The sequence below is a fragment of the Heterocephalus glaber genome, unplaced genomic scaffold (genome assembly GCF_053883595.1).
Source record: "Heterocephalus glaber isolate CG9 unplaced genomic scaffold, H.glaber_assembly_v1.0 deba00000347, whole genome shotgun sequence".
Classification (NCBI taxonomy): domain Eukaryota; kingdom Metazoa; phylum Chordata; class Mammalia; order Rodentia; family Bathyergidae; genus Heterocephalus; species Heterocephalus glaber.
The window spans coordinates 13,264,635-13,287,221 of record NW_028258143.1 but is presented as its reverse complement, the minus strand read 5'-3'; the positions used below and the strand labels follow the sequence as shown (position 1 = coordinate 13,287,221).

General features: G+C 35.9%; 1 long non-coding RNA gene across 2 annotated transcripts in view; it reads right to left on the bottom strand.

Moving 5' to 3' along the window:
• The window catches only part of LOC110344310 (uncharacterized), a 64,933-nt gene extending 60,135 nt beyond the window's left edge, over positions 1–4,798 (bottom strand). Inside the window, exon 1 of one of the 2 annotated variants that reach the window (XR_015446081.1) lies at positions 4,578–4,798. This is a non-coding gene — a long non-coding RNA (uncharacterized LOC110344310). Of the gene's footprint in view, positions 1–4,134; positions 4,477–4,577 lie in introns of those variants that run through there. The other variant, XR_015446080.1, reaches the window with a different exon arrangement.
• Positions 4,799–22,587: the final 17,789 nt, after the last annotated feature.

Genomic DNA, 22,587 nt, shown 5'->3' with positions numbered 1-22,587 from the left:
TTTGTTTGTGAACTGAATTGTTTACAAACAGAAGCATTCATGAACCAAGGTATTACTGTATACTGAATAATATAATATACTTATAATCAATATATTCAGTTTTGTGTGGTTTATGTTCTCACTATATTAATGGTATGTTTCTATGAAAAGGAAATTCTTGATTTTAATTTGTCCAAACTAACATTTATGACTGTTACATTTTGTTTCCCATTTAAGAAAACTTTGTAGCTGGACATGGTGGTGCACATCTGTAATCTGAGCACTCTGGAGGCTGAGACAGGAGGATTGTGAGGTCAAGGCCAGGTGGGCTACATAGCAAGACAATGCCTCAAAAACTGTAAACAAAAACCAAAGCTTATCTACCTGAGGTAATAATGATGAAAGCTTTCATTTGACTTTTCCATCTAGGCCTACAATTCAATTGGAATTTAACATATAAATAGAAATTCATGTTTTTTCCCAGTGGCTATCCAAATAGCAGGACCTTTATTTAGAAAAAACACCCTTTCTATGTTATATATTAGCATCTCTGTGAAATATTAGGTAACTAGAGATATGGGACTTTTTGTGTTACTCCATTGGTATTTTTATCTATACATACACAAACTTCAATCTGTCTTAATTTTAATAATTTTTGATATGTCCTGATGTTTGAAAATGTGAGTCTTCATCTTTTTTCTATTAATGATATCCTTGACTATTTTTTACCTCTTGTATATTTTTTTTCCTCTCGCATATGTTTATAAATCTTAGAATCAGCTTGTCAATTTCCACACTGAGATTTTAATTGGGGTTACTTTATTCAAAATTAATTCGGAGAGAATTTAAACCTGAAAATACTAATTTTTCTAATCCATGAAAAGAAAAAATCCTGTATTTAGGCTTTTTAAATTTCTTATGAAAAAGTTTTATACTTTTCAATTTAGAGCTTTTAAACATCTGTCATTGAATACATTTCTACATTTGAGGGGTTTTATACTAATGTAAATAATAGGGGTTTTTTTTACATTTGCAATTTTTTTGCTGCTAGTATATAAAAATACAATTGACTATATATGTGCCTGAAAGTCAACAAAATTGACTAAAATCACTTATTAATTCTATTAGTTTGTCCTTATCTTCTCCCTCCCCCATGTACACAGTCCTGTCATCTATGAATAATGACTGTTTTACTTTTCCAAACAATGTATTTTGTTTCTTTTTATTGCCTTGTGGCCTCTGTTAAGATCTTTACTGTTGTTTTAGTAGAAAGAGTGATTGTAGATATACAAATCATACCCATACTCTCAGAAAGAATGTTTTCAATAAGCCACTACTAAATTGGCTTGTCTTCGTTTGCTAGGAGTTTTTATTATGAAGTAAAGTGTGTCGTATCAAGATTTTCTGTAGTTATTAAGATAAAGGATTCAATCCCCACTTTTCTGTAAATGGAGTAAATTTTATTATTAATGATAAAACATCATCAGCATTCTTGTAATAAAATTTATTTTGATTGTGATACCTTTTCCATTTATATATTAATAAGTTGAATTTGCCAATGTATTTAGAATTTTTATATATATGATCATTCTACATATTTTTCCTTTCTTACAATTTCCTAAAATAATTAATCCATCAAGGTTATCCTAGCCACAAAGAAAGACTGAGAAAGAAAAGTTCTTTTCTTATATTCTGGAAGAGTAAAACTATATTAAAAAAATATATAAATATATATAACATATATTTATGTAAAATATATAATATATATATAATAATTGGCATTATCACTTCCTTTAATATTTGTTAGGCTTCACCAAACAAATTATTTGGGTCAGGAGTTTACTTTCTATGGAGTTTTAAAATAAAATATTTAATTTCTTTGGTAAATATATGGCACTCTGATTACTCTTTCTTACTGGGTAATTATGTTTCAAAGAATTTCTTTAATTGAAAACAGCATAAATCTATTTGTAATGTCTCTTATTTCTGCATTTACTTTTATTATTATCTTTCTTCTACTTTCTTTGGAGTAATTTATGTGTTATATTTTTGTTGTTATGCCTCATTTTATAGATGAAAATTTGAATCACTGATGTATAATGCTTCTTTTCTCATATACACATTTAAGAATATACATTTTCTTCTAGGCACTGCATGAACTCTCTTAAATTTTTGTTAACCTGAAGATATACTTATTTTTCCTTCATATTGATGGTCTTTTTGATGAGTAAAAAATTCTAGGTTGGCAGCTATTTCCTTGAGCACCACGGAGCTATTTCCACATATTTTAGCATGCCATTTCCTTGCTATCATTTAGCCTATTGTGTTTGCATCTTTGATTCGTGGATTACTTAGAATTTTATAGCTCAATTGTAAGGCACTTGGTAATTTTTCTAATTGGCTCTTATTATGGACTTCTACAGTACTTTTGTTCTGCTTAGAAAGTATATTCTTTCAGTCCTTTGAAATACTTTGCATTTCCTTAAACATAGCATGTGGTCAGTTTTAGTACAGGTTCTATGTGCACTTGGATAATACTGTATATTTTTTCATCATTAAATGTTGTTATGGCTTGTATGCAGATGTCCCCCCAATGCCTCATTCAGTTATAGGTGGGATTTTTTTTCTTTTCTTTTTTTCCAGTATCAGGAATTGAACTCAGGACCTTGCTCTTGCAAGGCAGGCGCTGCACCACTGAGCTAAATCCCCAGTCCTACAGGTGGGATTTTTTCAGAAGTGACTGAATCCAGAGTGTGTGATTGATTCTTGGTGCAATGCTAAGCCCAAGGGCACTAGGATTAAGAGCATGAGTGTTACCTGCCCTAAGCAGTCTGAATAAGATAAAAGGGGCAGGAAGATGCTGTTAAGGTCCCTTGTTGCTTTTGCTGCCCAAAGGGTGCTGCGAACTGTTTCTTCTCTGTGATGCTCTTCTGCCATGTGCCATCTGCCCTACAGCCAGCTGATTATGGACTAAAACCTCTATGAACTGTAAGCTAAATAAACCTTTCCTCCCTTAGCTTGTAGGTGTCTCAGCAAGGAGAGAAAAGTAACACAAATGTAATGTTCTATATTATACACTTAGGATGTCTCCTGGATTTTTGCCATTACATGTAATGATATATATTTCAATGTATATATAATTTGTTGCTCCTATTTAACTATTTAACTTCCTTAGGATAAATTCTCTACACTGGCATTATTAGGTCAAAGGGTTAAGAGTAGCTTTAGGATAATCCTTCCTATTCAATATTGTTTGCTTCTCTTAAAGGTTTTGTTAATATATGGTATAGAGCAACACTGTCCAATAGACATTTAAACATGTGTGTCCAATTTATTTCACTTAAGAGTACGGTCTCATGCTTAAATACTGCATTATTTCTCTAGTATGAGAAGCCAAAAGTGTAAATGAGGACCAAAATGTATAATAGATATTGGGAAATGGGAAGAAAACAATCAAATGAGAAGGAGAATTGGGAGGGGGTGAGGTAAAGGAAGGAACAAGAAAAAAAGAGAATAGAACAAAAAATGGAAACAAAGCTTTTGTAAATAAGAAGGAGAAGAGGGGTGGAAGGGAGGGGGTGGAATGAGAAAGAAAAAGAAACAAAATATATCATGTACAGGTACAAACTGCCTATGATGAATGTTATCATTATATATATATAAAACCAATAAAAAAACTGTCCAATAGCAATATAGTGTGATCCACACATGTGATTTTAAATTTCTACTAGTTATGTCCAAAAACTAAAAAAGAGGACTGGGGATTTAGCTCAGTGGTTTCACTGCCTGCTGCGCAAGCACAAGGACCCGAGTTCGATCCCCGGTACCAAAAAAAAAAAAAAGTAAAAAAGAAAGAAATTCCATTAATTTTAATTATATACTTTTTTTAGGCCAACATTCAAAATACAGGTAAACTTTATTTCTGTAGTTCCAACAAGCATAAATTTCAGTTAATGATATGTAACAACACTAGTTCTAATGACACAGTCCAAATTCAGTTATTGTGGTAAAGTAACTGTGAATAATTGCAGAAAAGACAAACTTTACTGCTAGAATTTCAATCCATAAATCACCACATAAACAATAAATGAGAATCATTATCAATAATTAACCACAACATCCTTTCATGGTCACCAGGGATTGGTCACGACATACCTGTTATTTAGTTCATGCAGACACCAAAGCGTGTAGTTTTCTGCCTGTGGTAAACTCATCAGAGATTTTACTAAAATGGTCAATCTAAAGAAGGAATTTGTCAGAATGTTCAAATGGGAAGGGGAACAAGGGAGGAGGGAGGGAGAAAGGAAGGAGAGGGACGAGAAAAGAAGTGAAAATGAAAGGAAAAATGGAAACAGAGCTTTTGTACACAGGGAGAGGACAGGGTTTGAGGGGGGAATGGGATAAAATACAATAAAATTTATTTTTTAAAAAAGAATGAATGTTTCAACCAAGATGAAAGCGCAGCAAAGAAACAAAGAGTCATATTGTTGGAAATGAACATAGGTGTGATTAGAAAGATCACTGAGAGATACTGATACCAGCACTGTTCAAGACAGTTAAACTATGCAGTCAGAGAAACTTAGCAAAGGCATACTCACTGTAACGAGGAGCCTGGTTGTCACAAAAAGAATGAACGTATTCAAGTAGAAATTACATCTGCAAAAGACTTCACGTTCAGGAAAAGTTCAGAGACATTTCACAGCATTGGGAGAGCAAAAGACAAAATGTTGGAAGTTGATCTTAGACAATTCACCAAGGTTAGGAAAGATGCTAGCCCTTACTGCAAGGTAGACAGCAGGAAGAAGGCAAGCAACTGCCAAATTCCTCTTAATAATTTTATTACAATGAAGAAAAGAAAACTTTAACTCTCAATGTTTCTAATATTTGAATTACTCTGAATAGACAGTTTTTCTATTTTTTCATTTCTTCATAAAGTTACAACTGATAGTAAGAATGTTTAATGGGGTTTGACAAAAATTTTAAAGTTTCCATAACAATCATAATTTCTCCCCAATCTTAGGTAAACTGTTATTTCAGCTTGCATGGTAATTTTTGACTTGCACCAACAAGCAAAGCAAGGAGTGCCTATACTATTATTTTACATATGATGACTGTAAAGTTTTGAGATAATTATACCTTTTTCTCATACTAATTCTTTGGGATAAGATATGTATTTTATACATACAAAATAGTTGAATGCCACCTAGCCTCATTTCAAATGCTCCATAACTTCTGGGCTAGTGGATATGAGATTTGGAAGCACAAACCCCGAATTTCTTTCTTTTTAAAGCAGAGTTGAAAAGAGTTAGTGAAGATACAAGTAACTGACAAATAACTGTCTGGAAACTCTTCTGTTCAAATAAATCAAAGTTTGATATGGGGAACAATATAGAAATACATTTTCTCCCTTTGGGGAGGAAGGTGCTGGCATTACTTCAGCTCCCTCTGGAAGAAAAGCAAGGACATAAGCTTTGAATTAATCTTATAAACTCTTTGGAATTAACCTTCTTGGAACAATAAGGTAAGAGAAGAAAGAACTAGTCAGGCTTCACGCGAGAATACTGACTTAATCCCCAGGTGAACTGAAAGAGCTTGGCTCATCTTTGCTCAGGGAGATTTGTAAGAGCTTTTGGGTTAATGCATTACCTCTGAAATATTACACAGGTTCTGAGGGCTGCACAAGAGTTAATAATCTGCTTGGAGCTTTGAAAATACTCCTGCAAGTTAGAGGAGTCAGCAATTATTTATGTGATTTCCTCCTCGGCCTCATGCTCTGGGAATTCCCAGTGGCCTAATAGGAATGGCAACAACACCTGCTCGGCTGTCAGTTTGCAGGCATCTTTCTTCCGAATATTCCCCAAATGCTTACCCTGCCTATTGTCCTAATGCCTTAGATTTTTCTTGGGTGAGCAAGATTATAACATTACATTTTTATCTCAGCTCTACCTGACAATTGGTCCATAAATATTTGTATGCAGTTAGCATGTGAACTTAAATGTGAAGTGTGTGTGCACACAGGTGCACATGCACATGTGCTCATACTATTACACTTTTCTATCAAATTCCCCATTTGTTAAAGAATATAGTGATGAAGTCAAAAGCACACCCTTCAAGGTATACAAAAATGAGCTCAAATTTAAAGCTTACTAGCTTACTAGCTATGTAATATTGAGTATGCATTACTTCGTCATTTTGTGTCTCAGTTTCCTCATCTGCAAAGTGAAAATAATACCACAAACCGCTCATAGTTTGTATGGAATTAAATGATGTAATGCACAGAGTGCTTTGTCAATTTCCATCACATTGTAAATACTAAAATAATAGCCATTCTTCATTATTATTATTATTTTAATATTATGTTATTATTCCTATTACAGCTTATGCTTGAGAAGACCCTTGTTTCTGGGTCCTCTCTTAACAGTGTAACACAAAACCATTTGAAAAGATACCAACTTCAAAAGTGGCATTAGTAAGTTTCCTTGGACAAAGGGGATTCTAGCAGAAGGCCACACACCATGCCAACAGTCTGCAAGACTTCTCAAAAATCCTCTCCACTAATACATTTTCCACCAGCTTCCTTCAGGGCAAATTACTTCTGCTTCCCCTCAAAGCCCCATCCTGTACCAGTATTTTCTTCATACCCCTACTTTCTCTGAATCCTGACTCCCACTTCCTATTTTCATTTCATTTATTCTTTGGCTGATTTTTACCTTCCTATAGGACAACATTTTAAAGACACAAAGGCAATGTGGAAAGTCATAAAATGTAATGTCTTTTTACTATCTCCATCCCCAGTTATCCAGATCCTCAGACAGAACCACATTAACCAGTAATATCTATCCATAGATACCAAATGTGAATACACACACAACTTTTTACAGCACTGCACCTTTCTTTGTCATTTAAAACTTGGAGATTGTACTGCACTGCTAACTAAAAACTTTCCTCATTCTCTTTAAGGGCTAAATTGTTTTCCATTCCACTGATGAACCACAGTTTATTTCTCTAATCCTGTAAATAAGGCATGTCCGAAAAGTATAGTGAATGTTTAAATTTTTAAAAATTTTATTACAGTAAAAGACACATTGCCATTAATCTCCCTCTGAATACTCTCCCTTGCTTTGAACACCCTTATTCCATCATTCTTGCCACTTTCTAAAGCAGCTATAGCAGTCATTTTTCATAAGTATCTTTAGTTGCACTGCCATGGCTACCTCCATGTCCAGAATAGATTCAAAACATTTATTCTTCATAGTCATTTTGATTTTGGAGGAAGAGTTGGAAGTCTCAGGGTGCCAGATGTGGTGAATAAGGTAGATGAAGACACACTGTAATGATTTTACGAGCCTGTCTTTCCATTGGATGGAACACAGCAGCAACAGCATTCATTGTATTTTTGATCACAGCTCATAAAGACACAAAAGAAGACTTCCACATATATTTTGATTACACCTCATATGTAATTGGCAGTATTATCTCCATTCTACAAAGAGAAACCCAAAGGCTAGAGAGGTTAAGAAACTTTCTTGAACCAGGTGTGGTGCCATATACCTATAATCCCAGCACTCTGGGATGCTGAGGCAGGAGGATCACAACTTCGAGCCCAACCTAGGCAACTTAGTGACTCAGAAAGACCCTGCCTCAAAATAAAAAATAAAAAGGGAGCTGAGGATGTAGTTATCCCCCATACTAGAAAGATGGAAAGAAGGAAAGGAAAGGTGAGGAGAGGAGAGGAGAGGAGAGGAAAGGAAAGAGACCTTGTTCAAATCACATAGATAGTCAACTGTAGAGCTATGACACGATCTGGCTTCCTTTCAAGATTGTGCTCTTGGCTAAGCCACTACATAATATCCAACAGCCTCAAGAAGCCCAAAAGGAGCCATACGGTGAGTGCCGAAAAGGTTAAGAGTCTGGGATTCCTGCTTACTTTTCAACAAATAAGCCAGCCTCTTACTTTTTCATGGATGTTGACAGCAGATATAAGACCTCTGGGTCGATGGCAAAGTCTTGGGTCACTGTGGCCCAGTAATAAGCATGAGCATGTTGCTGGTTTGTGTCTGTTCCTCATGTCCCCAAGTTGCACAAGAGGGCCTAGATGAGTGACTACCCAGGTTGTCTTTCAACAAATACCACTGAATTTTGAAGACCCACCACTTTCACAGCTCTTGATCTGTGAGAGAAGTCACCTTGGGCCTCAAGTTTTCTTAATACAAACAATCCTGAGAAAGGTTTCAAGAAAAGAACAGTCACGGGCCGGGCCCAGGATTTAGTTCAGTGGCACCGTGCCTGCTTCACAAGTGCAAGATCCTGAGTTCTATCTCTGGTACTGAGAGAAAAAGAAAAAAATGGAGAAGAAAAGAGCAGTAAGGGACTTGAATTCTTGCCATATTCAGCAAGAATGTAAGAATGTGCTGCACCTGTAGAAGATTGCTTTCTCAACTTAGAGTCAAGGCTCTTTGAACTTCAAATTACAGAGATTCAACTTAAATTTGTTTAAACAAAACAAAATAAGGAAAGATGAAGAAAAAAAATTTTTTTTTGTACTGGGTCGAACTCAGGACCTTGTGCTTGCGAGGCAGGCAGCAGAACCACTTAGCTAAATCCCTGGCCAGATGAAGAAATTTTTATTAACTCAAAAAACTTCTCTCTCTCTCTCTCTCTATCTTCACTCCTTTCCTCTATGAGGCCTCCATTCACTCCACTTGTAATCACAAGAAGATTGTCTATAACACCAACCCAGATAAAGCAGAACATGGCCTTTTCCAACCTTTCTAACAGTAACCCTGGAATTACATCTCAGTGGCTATGTTTGCCTTAGCTTGGTCATACATCTATCCTAAGCCAATCACTGGGAGCAAGGGAAACAATACTCTAATTTCCCCTACCTAGTGATGACCCCTTTCCAGAGCAAGGAATGGGATTAGTTCCACTTCAATCATGTGGACTGAAATGGGGTTTTCCTTCTCAGAAATGTACTGTTCTTAACAGAAAACAAGGCCACTAATGCTCAACAAACAAAATAAACATTGGGCCCAGAGATAGATTATTTCTAAAACATTTATATAATAAACAGAAAGCTAGTTGGGCCAACAAGATGAAATGTGAATTGTTCTAGTAAGATTAGCAAAGCTCCACAAATCTCAGTGGTACTTGTGCAGTAATGGTGGCTGACTGCTGGTACTCCCTGTGACTCCTGACAGTTGAGGGAGCTATCAGAAGGCTATAGCAGCTTGACTGCACCCAATTGCAGTGCGCATGGCGATTTGACAATACAGAAAGGGGCAAAAAGAAAAAGGAATGATGAAACTGTTCCAAACTAATTGGTTTATAATTGATTTAAATGCCCTCCTTCAATTTGATGGATTTTTTCTTCTGAACTTGCCTAAAAGTAATAACCAGGAGTGTTTCTATATAATCATAACCATGGGAAGAATCTATTTGCAGGAAATTATCTACCAGTGTTGCTATTGTTAGAATATAGTATTGTGGATGAGAAGCGGGTATATTCTCATAATGACTTAAGGATTCCAGGATAAGAGGGCAGAGAAGGTAAGCCAGTCCCAGCACACAGAAGGAAGCTCCTCTGCTGCCATCTCACACTCCTAGGGCAGAGAAGGTGACCCAGGCAGGCACCAGAAGCAACCCCACCCCCACCCCGTGAAATGAGAAGACACATAAACAAGCCTCAAAACAGACTTCTGGATCACCTACAGCAACCCCAATGGGAAACGAAATGAAACAATCTGATACTCAACCACCTGGACTCTCTGAAATGGCAACAAAAGAGGATCTGGGTAATTACTCAGATAACAGCAAAGATTTTTCTCATGGTGCAAGACATGATTAATAAATCTAGAGAGGACACAGATAAAAAAAAATAGAGGATCTGAGGAACATGATGGAATCCCAACATAGGTAACAAATGGAATCCATAAAACAGATGCAAACAGATTTCCGGGAGATTAAAAATTCCATCGAAAGTCTGCACAGCAGAATGAACCAATGTGAGGATAGAATTTCAGATATAGAAGATAAGATTGCAATTAGTGAGCAGGAAAAGAAAAATTGCTTTAAAATTGTAAGGGAACATGAGAAATCAATCCAGCAGCTGCTAGACGATGCAAAGAAGAATAACATAAGACTGACTGGAGTCAATGAAGAAACAGGAGAGAGTTCAGATGACATAAAACAACTCTTCACAGAAATGATGGCAGAAAACTTCCCAAGAAGGGGAAAAGAACTTGACATACAGATAAAGTGAGGCATACAGGACTCCAGCTAGCCTTAATCAAAAAAAAATCTACACATAGGCATATAAAACATAGGATTCCAGAAATCCAACAGAAGAACAAAATTCTACAAGCAGCGAGAGAAAAGAAACAAATCACATACAAAGGAAAGTCCATCAGAATCACAGCAGACTTCTCAATGCAAACCCTCAAGGCAAGAAGAGCTTGGAGAGATGTATTTCAAGCCCTAAAGGAAAACAGCCTCCAACCCAGATTGATGGACCCTGCAAAACTATCTCTCAAAATTGATGGAGAAATAAGATATTTTCATGATAAAGAGCACCTCAGGAACTTCATGAATATCAAACCGGCACTCCAAAAAATTTTAGACAATACCCTAGGAAAAGATAATGAGGATCACAACCCCAGGAAACCCAGCAGAATGAATCCATTGGGCGTGACAAGTTAAACACAAAGGGGGAGAATCCAACAAAAAGAAAAAGTCATGACAAGGCTTTTAAATCTTTTAACTTCATCTCCCTAATGAGTGTATAATTCAATCTTATTATTGTACTGATTAGTATTTTTGTGATTCTAGAGTTGCACACCTTTCCTTGTGCTATACTGGCTATTTATCATCATTTTATGTCTACTTTTTAATTGGGTTGTCTATTAATGAGCTGTAAGAGTTCTTTATATATTCTGGTCATAGGTTATATGCATTGTAAATATGGTCTGTTTAAGGACTACTTTTCATTTTAATGATGTCATTTAAAGTTCTAAATTTTGATGGAATCTCATTTATCAATGTTTTTCTTTTATACATCATGTCTTTTGTACCCTAGGTAGTTCTTGCCTACCCTGAATTCATGAACATTTTCCCTTATAATTTCTTCTTAAAGTTTTGTACTTTTAGGCTTTCGTATTTAGGTTCATAGATCCCTTTAAGTTATTTTCATGTATAGAAATAAAGGGTTGAGGTTAATTTTTTATATATGGATACCAGGTGTTCTAGTGCCATTTGATGAAAGCAATATCTCTTCCTCAGCTCTTGAATTGAGTTTATAGTCTATAAAATGCTAATGTTAAATAATCTTTCAAAACTCAGTGGACCATATATGTGTGGTTCTATTTCTAGATTCTCTGTTTTAGTCCAATGATCTATATGTCTTTCCTTACACCAACACTGCCTTGATTACTGTAGCTTTAGAAGAAGTTTTAAAATTAGGTAGTACACGTCTTCCAACACTGGTTTTTTGTTTGTTATTTTTTTTACTTTTCTAGGTCCTTTGTACTCCTACATAACTTTTAAATTTCAATATCCAATTCTTCATTTATACAAGTATACACAGACCTGAATTTTTTTTATAAACTTTGTGTTTTCTAATCCTGCTAAATTCAAATACACGTCCTAGGGGCTCCTAGAGATTTCTTAGTATTTTCTCTGTAGATGGTCATTTCATCTACATATAAAGATTTTGCTTCTACCTTGCCAATCCTATCCTAATTGTGTCATTTTATTGCCAGACTATTTTGGTGGGGCCTAGGTTTCAAAGTTTAATGGACAGATAAAGAGTAAGCATATCTGCTCTTGTTCCCCACCTTAAGGAGAAAGCATTGTATCTTCTCCATTCATATAAGGTGTTTTTGCTGGAAGTATGGAGTACATGTCTTTAATCTGTTGAGAAAGTTCTGTTCTACTTCTAGCCTCCTGATAGCTTTTACCACGAACAGCTGTAGAATTTAGTCTGATACTTTTTCTCCAATAGTGACAGGATCATATGGCTTTTTCCTTTCCTCTGTTAAAATGATGACTTATGGAGGTGGATCTTCCAATTCTGAACCAACACTGCCATCCCTATAACAAAACCACTTTCTACATCCTGCCAGACCTGACTTCCAATAGTTTGTTTTGTTAAACAAATTTCTATCTATGTTCATACCTTTTTCTTCTATTTTCTTTATCCAGTTTTAGGGTTAGCACAATGTTGATTTCCTAAAATGAGGGGAGAAGTGTTCCTTCTTTTTCTGCTTTAATTGTTTGATATAATTTGTCAGTTAAAATGTATATGAGCCTGCTGTTGCCACATAGGTAGTTTTTCAAGCTAGGAATATACTTTCTTTAATAGGTGCTATTCAAATTTTATATTTCCTCCAGAGTTAGTGTCAGTAATTTGTCTTCCAAGGTACTTCTTAGAAGTTGTCAAATTTATTTTGAAACAGATTTTTGTAATATGCTTTCTATATCCTTTTTAATTCTGTAAAATTTGTGGTAATGTCTCCTAGATCTTGATATTGTAATTTTAAAAATGTATAATTGATATTGTGTAATAGGAAGTAACGATCTAAAGCTGCAGGGGACGTGGGAGAGGTAGGGGAAAGGAAAAAAAGGGAAAAGAAAAATATGAGAAAAGAAAAAAAAATGGAAACAAAGTCTTTGCAAATAGGGAAGGGTGGAGGGGGTGAAGGGAGGGCAAGGGAAGGGGAAAAAAATAAGAACCAAGATACTCATGTAAAGGTACAAGATCCCAATGTTGAATATAACTGTATTTTATACCTAAAATGTACCAATAAACTTAATGGGGAAAAAAAGGATTCTAGGATAAAAGTGGCAGAACCAAAAAGAAAGTTATCCTACTTCTCTTTCACAGTCACTTCCATCATTGCCACTCTTTGCCATTTTTAATAAGTTGTTCTTAATTTTATTTTAATTATAATGACTGCAGATGAAAGTCACTGTTTCTCAGAGCTCCCTACCCACGGAAGGATAAGAACTAAGGATGTCATAGCACAGTCTCTGCTAGCAAAGATGCAAAGGATTATTCCATAGAGGCTGGGCCAGAGCATGTATGAGTATTAGAGAAGGGTAAATAGGGTATATATCAGGTTCCCCAAAAATAGTTGATTTGAGCTAACTTCAATGGAACATTTCTATTCTCTCATCTCCATCATAGGAGGCCGTTTCTCTAACTTCAACCAATTATTAAGTAAAAGATAAAAATATTATCCTTTCAAGCAGATGAACATTCTTGTTAAAAAGAATGTGTTGTCTACAGTAAGCCATCCCAGACCTCATAGGCGTTATTGCCCATTCATCATCCTGAGTCTCTTCTTCACTCAAAATACCTGACATACACAATTTAAAGGAGAAAAGATTTATTTTGCCTTATGGTTTCAGAGATTTCAATCTATGGTCAGCAGATTCCAAGGCAGAAACATCATGATGGAAGGATATGACAGAGGAAGGCTGCTCACCTCATGGCAGCCAGAAAGCAGAACAAACAGAATGAAACCAGAGAGGAAAGAGCCAGCGACCAGATGTAGCCCCAAGATCATACCTCCATGACCAACCCTAAAGTGTGTTTTACTCATCTCTTAAGCACCTCTCAAGCCAATCAAGATTAACCACCACACCATTTGAAGGCTGATTAACAATATCCATTTTATTAATGGATTAACATTATGGATTAACAATTGCCATGTTTTTGTGAAGAACAATATCCAGTTCTCCAATCTTTATTATCATGAATGTTCTCTCCAAGGAAACTGCCATCTCTGAGCAAGAACTTTCAAAGGACAAGGACCATGTACTCCTTCTCTACTAATAACTCTAAAGCATAGTAGTTTAAAGAGAAAATGTCTATTATATCATTTTTCCTAGACTCAGGAAAGTCAAAGGCACTGAGAATCTTTCTCAAGGCTGCAATCAAATGTCATCCAGAGCCAAAGTCATCTCAAGGTGCAATACATATAGGCGCTAAATTCTCCTACACAACCATTGGCAGAGACATCAATTCCTGTTGGCCAGAGACATCAATTCCTTTCCTCTAGATCTATTCACTGAGTAGCTCACAATATGGCAACTGGCTTTACTCGAATAAGCCAGAAGAGAGAATGGGGGAGAGTAAGCAAGAAGGAAGCATAGCCTAACTGTAGCCTAATACTAGAATTGGCACTCTATCGTTGTTGCTATATTCTGTTTTTATAACACTCACATGATTCTCAGCCACCCATGCTCTCTGTTTCCCATCTTTGAGACATCTTACTTAGACATGGGCTACCCAGGCTCCTGCAGCCTCCTGGACTATGGCCACAGAAGAGGGTTGCAGAACCCCTTTGCTCACCAGCACCCCCAGACCCTCCACAGCTGTGTTTGCATCCTCCTTGAGTTCCCTTTGAAGCAGGGTACAAATGGTCTTCACAGACCTGATGAGTTTTTTGTTCTCTTCCTGTTCACTTTTCTTCTTACTCTGAGCCCAACCCCAGCCCAGGGGAACTTTTTCTAATCCAGGATTAGAGAGTAGGGACTAGAAGCACTTTTGTGTTGACCTTAAGCACACCCATTTTTAATCTTCGTGCTTCCTATTAGTCCCCAGTCCATCCAGGGTACCTTGTAGCAACAGCAAAGAGTAGAATATTCTATGAGATTTCTGTTTGCTTATTTTCTTTTTATATAAAGACTGGTACTTGGAGGTGCCAAAAGATTTAAGGTATTTTTTGTGGCCAAATTTGCTTACTGTGCATATTGTTGACTAGCTCAAATATCAGCATGATCAGCATTAGACAACAGAGGAAGTATTACAGTTCAGTGAGCCAAAAATAGTCCAGGTTCTTGTGTAAAACAAGGAAAGACTTGCCAAGCGTAGGTCTTGTAGTATGTAGTAAATAGCTACATTTATTGAAGATCACAGAACAGTAGCAGGAACAGGGAGAAGGGCGAAGAGAAAGAGGGTGAAGGAACAAGGGACTCAAGTGTGAAGGGGAAATCAGGCTCAGTATCAAAGAGGGGGAAAAAGGGCCTCAATAACTCAGACTTCTAGTATTTATAGGATCAGACATCTCTGATCCAAGGTGCCTTCCACTGTCTCTCTCTGATGTCAGCAATCTACATGACCTCCTAAGCTTAAGCTCAGATAATCATTAGAGTGGTCCTGAACTTAAGCCAGATAATCATTAAAGTGATCCCAGTTTTAAACCCAGATGACCATTAGGGTGGTGTGGCATTTATAGTTGAACAAAGGGAAGGGAATGACTCAGCTCCTTTCTTTCTGACTGTACTGGCAGCATCTTAGTATATGATTTCCTTCTCCTACAAGAAAGTGAATTTACCAAAAGGACTAGGTTGATTGTGGGTTAATAGACAATTGAATTTAGTTCACCGGGGCCAGTCCTTGTCATGACTACCTCTTCTATGGCAAAAGCATTCTGTATATAAAGGTGGATACTACACATGAAGAGCTTTTAAAGTGACCAAAGATTCCCAAAGTGGAAGCCAATGATATCTTTTGCATATAATACTAATATAGGGGAAATAAACCTAACTCCCAACCTACTAGATGTCAGATACACTGATTCATGTTGCCCCAAAATCAAAGAATGAATTCTGAGGAATAACAGAGGTTAAGAGTAGGAAAATTTATTGAGAGAGGTAGCTCCTGAGAAACAAGAGGGGAACCAAAAGTGGGTTTCCAGTGAGCCCACTTCTCTGAGAAAGTTTTATAGAGAAAAGTCACAAGGGGTGGGTATGCCATGGGTCAAATTATAATCAAACAATAAGATTACAAGTATAGCCACTTAGCTAATATTGATCCAATAGTAGCCAGGGCATATGGATGACATCATTCATCTTGGTGGATCATCTACAGTCTTAGTCTTGTCTTTAGTCTTGGTCTCAGCAGTCTTAGTCTTTCTTTTTATATCTCTAGGCTTTTGTATTTTGAATTTTTTTTAAATTAATTTTACTGGTACATTTTAGGTATACAATATAATGACATTCATCATTGGAGATATGCACCTTTACATAATCTCTCTTGGTTCTTATTTTTTCCCCCTTCCCCTGCCCTCCCTTCAACCCCTCCATCCCTCCCTATTTACAAAAACTTTGTTTCCATTTTTTCATTTGCTCATATTAATTCCATTCCCTTCTTTCCTTTCCCCTACCCCTCCCACTTCCCCTTCCCATTTGCCCCTTTTCTTCCTATTTCACATTATCTATTATACCTTTTAGTCCTTATTTACACTTTCAGTTTCTCACACTAGAGAAACTATTCAGTATTTACACGTGTGTCCTATTTATTTCACTTAAGAGTATGGCCTCAATGTGCACACATTTAGCTATAAATGTCTCTAATTTCTCATTTTTTATGGCTGAGTACTCCATTTTAATTTTTTTAAAAACACATTTTCTTAGTCTTAGTGGGTGGGACAGGATGGGTCACACCTAAGGAGATAATATATGGGATTTATATGGGAAATCTCAAAAGAGTGGTACCAATAATCTCAGGCTTCCTTAGAGAAGTAGGTAAATCTAGCCATTGTGACTTTAATCTTCTTCAGATATGCCTCTTGCCAGTTTTTGATGTGTTTTCATCTTCTGCACTGACTCCCTCAGGGGCCCAGCCCTGCCTGACTGCCTATAATATTTCTACCTAACTTAACTGTTCATAATAATACAATGATTCTATAAATACATCAAGCAGTGGCTGAAAACAGAGTACAGTATTTAGCATTTTTTCATATTGTATCTGTCATTTCTTAATTTTATATAGATGGTACTATAAATAAATAAAATTCAAATTCCTTAAAAGCATTCTCAAATTCATAATAGGTTTTGTTCCTATGTACTTAGACCATAAAAGAATACTTGCAATACAGAGGTAAAATTTTTATCCTTTCAGAAGTCAACAATAGTGTTTTACATTATAAGAGGATCTTGATACTCAAAAATGTTAGGAATCATTAATGCTAGCTACCTAGTTGACCCAAGCATAGAATGTCTTGAAAGCAAAAGGATTAAAATTAATCCCAGAATATTGCACAAGTTGGTCTACAGATCAATGCAATTGCTCTCAAAATCCCACATGCTCCTTTTTTTCCACCACAAATTGATGAGGTTATCCTAAAATTCACTTGGAAATGCAAGAACCCAAAATAGCCAAAATAGTCTTGAAAAGAAAGAGCAAAGTTGGAGAATTCACACTTTCTGATCTCAAAACCTACTATAATGCAAATGGTACTGACCTATGAATAGACATATACATTCATGGAATAAAACAGATAATCCAGAAATAAATCCTCACATTTACAGTTAATTGGTTTTCAACAAGAGTGTGAAGTATGGGAAAAAAGTAGATTTTTTCAACAAATGATGCTGGTAAAATGGATGTACACACACACACAAATGAAGCTGGACCTAAACATAAAAGCTAAAACTATAAAACTCTTAGAAGAAAACATAGTAGTAAAATCTTTGAGGCTTTTGATTAGTCAATGGTTTCTTAGATATGCAAACAAAAGCACAAGCAACAAAAGAAAAGATAGGTGAAAAAGGTTAGTTCTTGTGAACTAAATTAAAATGCCTATTAATCCACAATCAACTTGGTCCTTTTAAAAAAAATTGGACATCATCAAAATTCAATACTTTTCACTTCCAGGAACATTATCAAATAAGTGAAAAAAAAAAGTCACAGAATGAAAGAACATATTTGTAAGTTTGCAAGTCATATATCGAATAAGGCCTACACTCTAGGATATATAAAGAGTGGTTACAGTCTAGCAATAAAAAGGCAAATAATCTTAATGTGAGCAAAGGATTTGACAGCCAGTTCTCCAAGAAGATAAACAAATACTAATAAAGGCAAGAAAAGATAGTCAGCATCATTAATCAGAGAAATGGAAATTAAAACCACAATGAGGATCAACTTTATACCCTCTGGGATGGCTATAACCAAAAAAGGTATACAATAACAAGAATTAACAAGGATATGGTGAGATTGGAATCTCCATACATCCTAGTAGGACTGTAAAACTGCAGCTAGTATGGAAAACAATTTGCTTTTTCTTCAAAATTTTAAACAGAGTTGTCATATGAGCCAGAATCCCATGCCTACATATATACCCCAGAAAAATGAAAGCACATATCAATGGAAAATCTATATACAGATATTCATGAGAACATTAACCATAAGAGATAAAGAGTGAGAAGAACCCAAATGTTCATCAATTGATGAGTAGCCACACTGGGTATGCTCTTCTCCTGCGAGTCACTTAGAAGCCGTCTTGGTTATCAGAACCGCTATTAGACTAAAGGACTGCTCACATTCAAATAACCCTGTATTACTTAACAATGACCACCAAACACAAGGGAAGTAATTCTGGCAATTTAGATATGGCAAAGGGAAGGTATAAAGTAATCCTATAAAGTGAAAATATGAAAGCACAGTAAGATATTTTGAGAGGTAAAAGAGATCACATTTACATGAATTACAATATAATTATTACAGAATATTGTTATACATTGTCATAAATATAGTATATTGTTAAAATTATTCCATTTTACTATTAGTTTTTCCATTTTACTATTAGTTTTTGTTTTTAATCCCTAACTGTGCTTAATATGTAATTTGGCTTTATCACAGTTATGTACAGGAAAATACCTAGTATATGTAGAGTCTGATACCATCTGTAGACCATGTGTGGTTTCAGGCATCTGCATGATGAGGTGGGAAACTATAAAGTGAAAGAGGCCAGTCACAGAGGGCCACATATTGCATTAGAAACATATATGAAATGTCAGGAATAGGTAAATCTGTATAGACAGAAAATTGATTAATTGTTACCAAGGGTTTGGCCTGACTACTAATGGATGTGAGGTTTCTCCTGGAGTAATGGAAATGTTAAAAGTTTGATACCAGTGATGGCTGCATACTTCTCTGAACATATGAAGAATCATTGAATTGTACAGAAGTGGGCAAACATTTTTTGTGAAGGGCCAAATAGTAAAACTTTCAGGCTTTGTGGCCAGATGATATTTGATAGCACTACTGAATTCTGCCATTGTAAAGCAAAATCAACCAGACAAAATGTAAATTAAAAAGCATAGTTTTGTTCTAATAAAATCTTATTTGCAAAAACAGGAAGTAGTCTTCAACCTACCAATGTGGTTTGCCAATCCTTTCTATAGGCAGTGAAGTTTTTAAAACAGGGGCCATGTCTTATTCATAACTGTATCTTCGGATGGCCCAGCCAGTGAGGGTGACTCAATACATGTTTACTTGAAATAGACAGAAATACTCTTGTGCCATATCCCACCCTTAGGAAAGGGCTACAATTTCCCATCCCTCTTGGCCTTGGCAGAACCCAGGGCTGTTGTGACCAGCTGTCCTCCGATGAGCAATTGCAGGGTCCTGCAACCTACAGATAAGTGGGCCTAGAGGTGAAAGGAAGGGGGCAGAAATGGAAGGACAACAGTCAATCAAGTGGTGCAGATTAAAATGTGGGGCCAATTTAACACTTGAGTTATCTCACCTTGTCTATTCCTGGAACAGCTGCACTGGTCAGAGGAGAAGGCTCTGGTGTAAATGCCTCAAGAACTGTCCTTTCTAGAGCTGCAACCTTTGTGCAGACCCACAGATCTCCAACACATCTATTACATCAGGAGGAAAGAGCATGTGATTCTCTTCCGAGAGAGGACTTTATCCTATTGCTCCAAAACTAGTTCAGACTCTGTAGCAGCCTTTACCTAAGAACCCAACTGCAATAGTTATCCACCTTATCCAACAAAGAAGGGGAATAAATTACAGCATTTGCCATCCTGACTTAATGGGGTTAGTTAGAATTATGCATGTCCTGTGACTGTTCGCTCCAGCACAGCCTGAGAGATAAAGTAATGAAATTTTTGTTCCATTAAGGGCAGTGAGGGCATATGGGGCACATTTCCCCTCTCCAGGTTTTCTCAGGGATGGATAATGAGGTGCTCTATTGATCAGTTCTACTCTTCTGCATTCATAGGTCTTGACTTCCCTCAATTAACATAGCCTTGCTGTTCTCCTTTTGGGAAGATACCACAGGGTAACCTATAAGGGCAAGCTTTCAGCTGCCTTTCACTAGTGCGAATAGATCCAGGTCATCTACACCCTCTGACCTACTTAGAACTTAACAAACTAGGTATCCCTTATTATGGAACCAGCTGAAGCTGAAAAGAACACAAGTAAATACTCATTTCTATAACACCATATTACAATGATTTGACACACAATTGGAGAATACACTGGAGGAACAAAATGAAGGGAGGAAATATATGAAGGCATCTCCTATGTGGAAGAACATATTGGATATAAATTATGTTATAAGCCATGCTACTTTTATACAAGGTTAGTTTATATGTCTATTATATCTACAAAAATAGATTATGAGGTTTGGAATATACTCAATATTTGGATCTCTGTTAAAAGTTTCAGGTGTCAGAGGAAAACAATGTCATCAAAACTATTATCCATTGAAGAGGAAGGAACATGAGGAATATCTGTATTTAGTGTCCTCCTTAAAGCCTTCCGGGACCGAGAAATCACTTTCTCTTGGATCACAGGCTGACAACTGAAGCAAAGAGTGTTTTATGCAAGCTGAGCACACATAACCCATAACTGTTTATAGCTTGGGTATTTTAATATTTCCAACTACATCCCTCACTGCATCCTCATGGCAGGCATTTCCAATAAATTAGCACGGGGGGAGGGTATGTAGGGAGAAGATATGGACACAAATTTAAAGCCTTTCCAATGAAGATGTGAAGGGGATCATCATGTTTTTACTTACAAAATTTCTTTCCCCCCCCATTAAGTTTATTGGTGCATTTTAGGTATAAAATACAGTTACATTCATCATTGGGATCTTGTGCCACTACATGAGTATCTTGGTTCTTATGTTTTTCCCCTTCCCCTGCCCTCCCTTCACCCCCTCTACCCTTCCTTATTTGCATAGGCTTTGTTTCCATGTTTTTCCTTTTCTCATATTTTTTCTTTTCCCTTCATTCCTTTCCCCTACCCCTCCCGTATCCCCTGCTCCTTTAGACCTTTACTTCCTATTACACAATATCAGTTATACATTTTTTAAATTACAATATCAAGATCTAGAAGACATTACCACAGATTTTACAGAATTTAAAAGAATATAGAAAGCATATTACAAAAATCTGTTTCAAAATAAATTTGACAACTTCTAAGAAGTACCTTGGAAGACAAATTAATGAAACTAACTCTGGAGGAAATATAAAATTTGAATAGCACCTATTAAAGAAAGTATATCCCTAGCTTGAAAACCTACCTATATGACAACAGCAGGCTGGTATATATTTTAACTGATAACAAATTATTATCAAACAATTAAAGCAGAAAAAAAAAAGGAACACTTCTCCCCTCATTTTAGGAAATCAACATTGTGCTAATCCTAAAACTGGATAAAGATAATAAAAGAAAAAAGTATGAACATAGATAGAAATTTGTTTAACAAAACAAACTATTAGAAGTCAGATCTGGCAGGATGTAGAAAGTGGTTTTGTTATAGGGATGGCAGTGTTGGTTCAGCATTGGAAGATCCACCTCCATAAGTCATCATTTTAACAGAGGAAAGGAAAAAGCCATATGATCCTGTCACTAGTTGGAGAAAAAGTATCAGACTAAATTCTACAGCTGATCATGGTAAAAGCTATAAGGAGACTAGAAGTAGAACAGAACCTTCTCAACAGATTAAAGACATGTACTCCATACTTCCAGCAAAAACACCTTATATGAATGGAGAAGATACAATGCTTTCTCCCTAAGGTGGGGAACAACTCTTCATCTGTCTGTTAAACTTTGAAACAGAGGCCTAAACCAAAATACTCTGGCAATAAAATGACAGAATTAGGATAGGATTGGCAAAGTAGAAGCAAAATCTTTATATGTAGATGAAATAATCATCTACAGAGAAAATACTAAGAAATCTCTAGGAGCCACTAGAACGTGTATTTGAATTTAGCAGGATTAGAAAACACAAGGTATATATAAAAATTCAGGTGTATGTACACTTGCTATAAATAAAGAATTGGATATGGAAATTTAAAAGTTATAAAGAAGTACAAAGGACCTAGAAAAGTAAAAAAAAAAGTAAAATGTAAAGTGTTGGAAGATGTTTAGTACCTAATTTTAAGACTTCTTCTAAAGCTACAGTAATCAAGGTAGTGTTGGTGTAAGGAAAGACATATAGATCATTGGAATAAAACAGAGAATATAGAAATAAAACCACACATATATGGTCCACTGAGTTTTGAAAGATTATTTCACATTAACATTTTATAGAATATAAACTCAATTCAAGAGCAGAGGAAAAGATAGTGTTTTCAGCAAATGGCACTAGAACACCTGGTATCCATATATAAAAAAATGAACCTCAACCCCTTTTTTCCATACATAAAAATAACTTGAAAGGATCTATGAACCTAAATATGAAAGACTGAAACTATAAAACTTTAAGAAGAAATTATAAGGGAAAATGTTTATGAATTTAGAGTAGGCAAGAACTTCCTAGGATACAAAAAACATGATGTAAAAAAGAAAAAAAATGG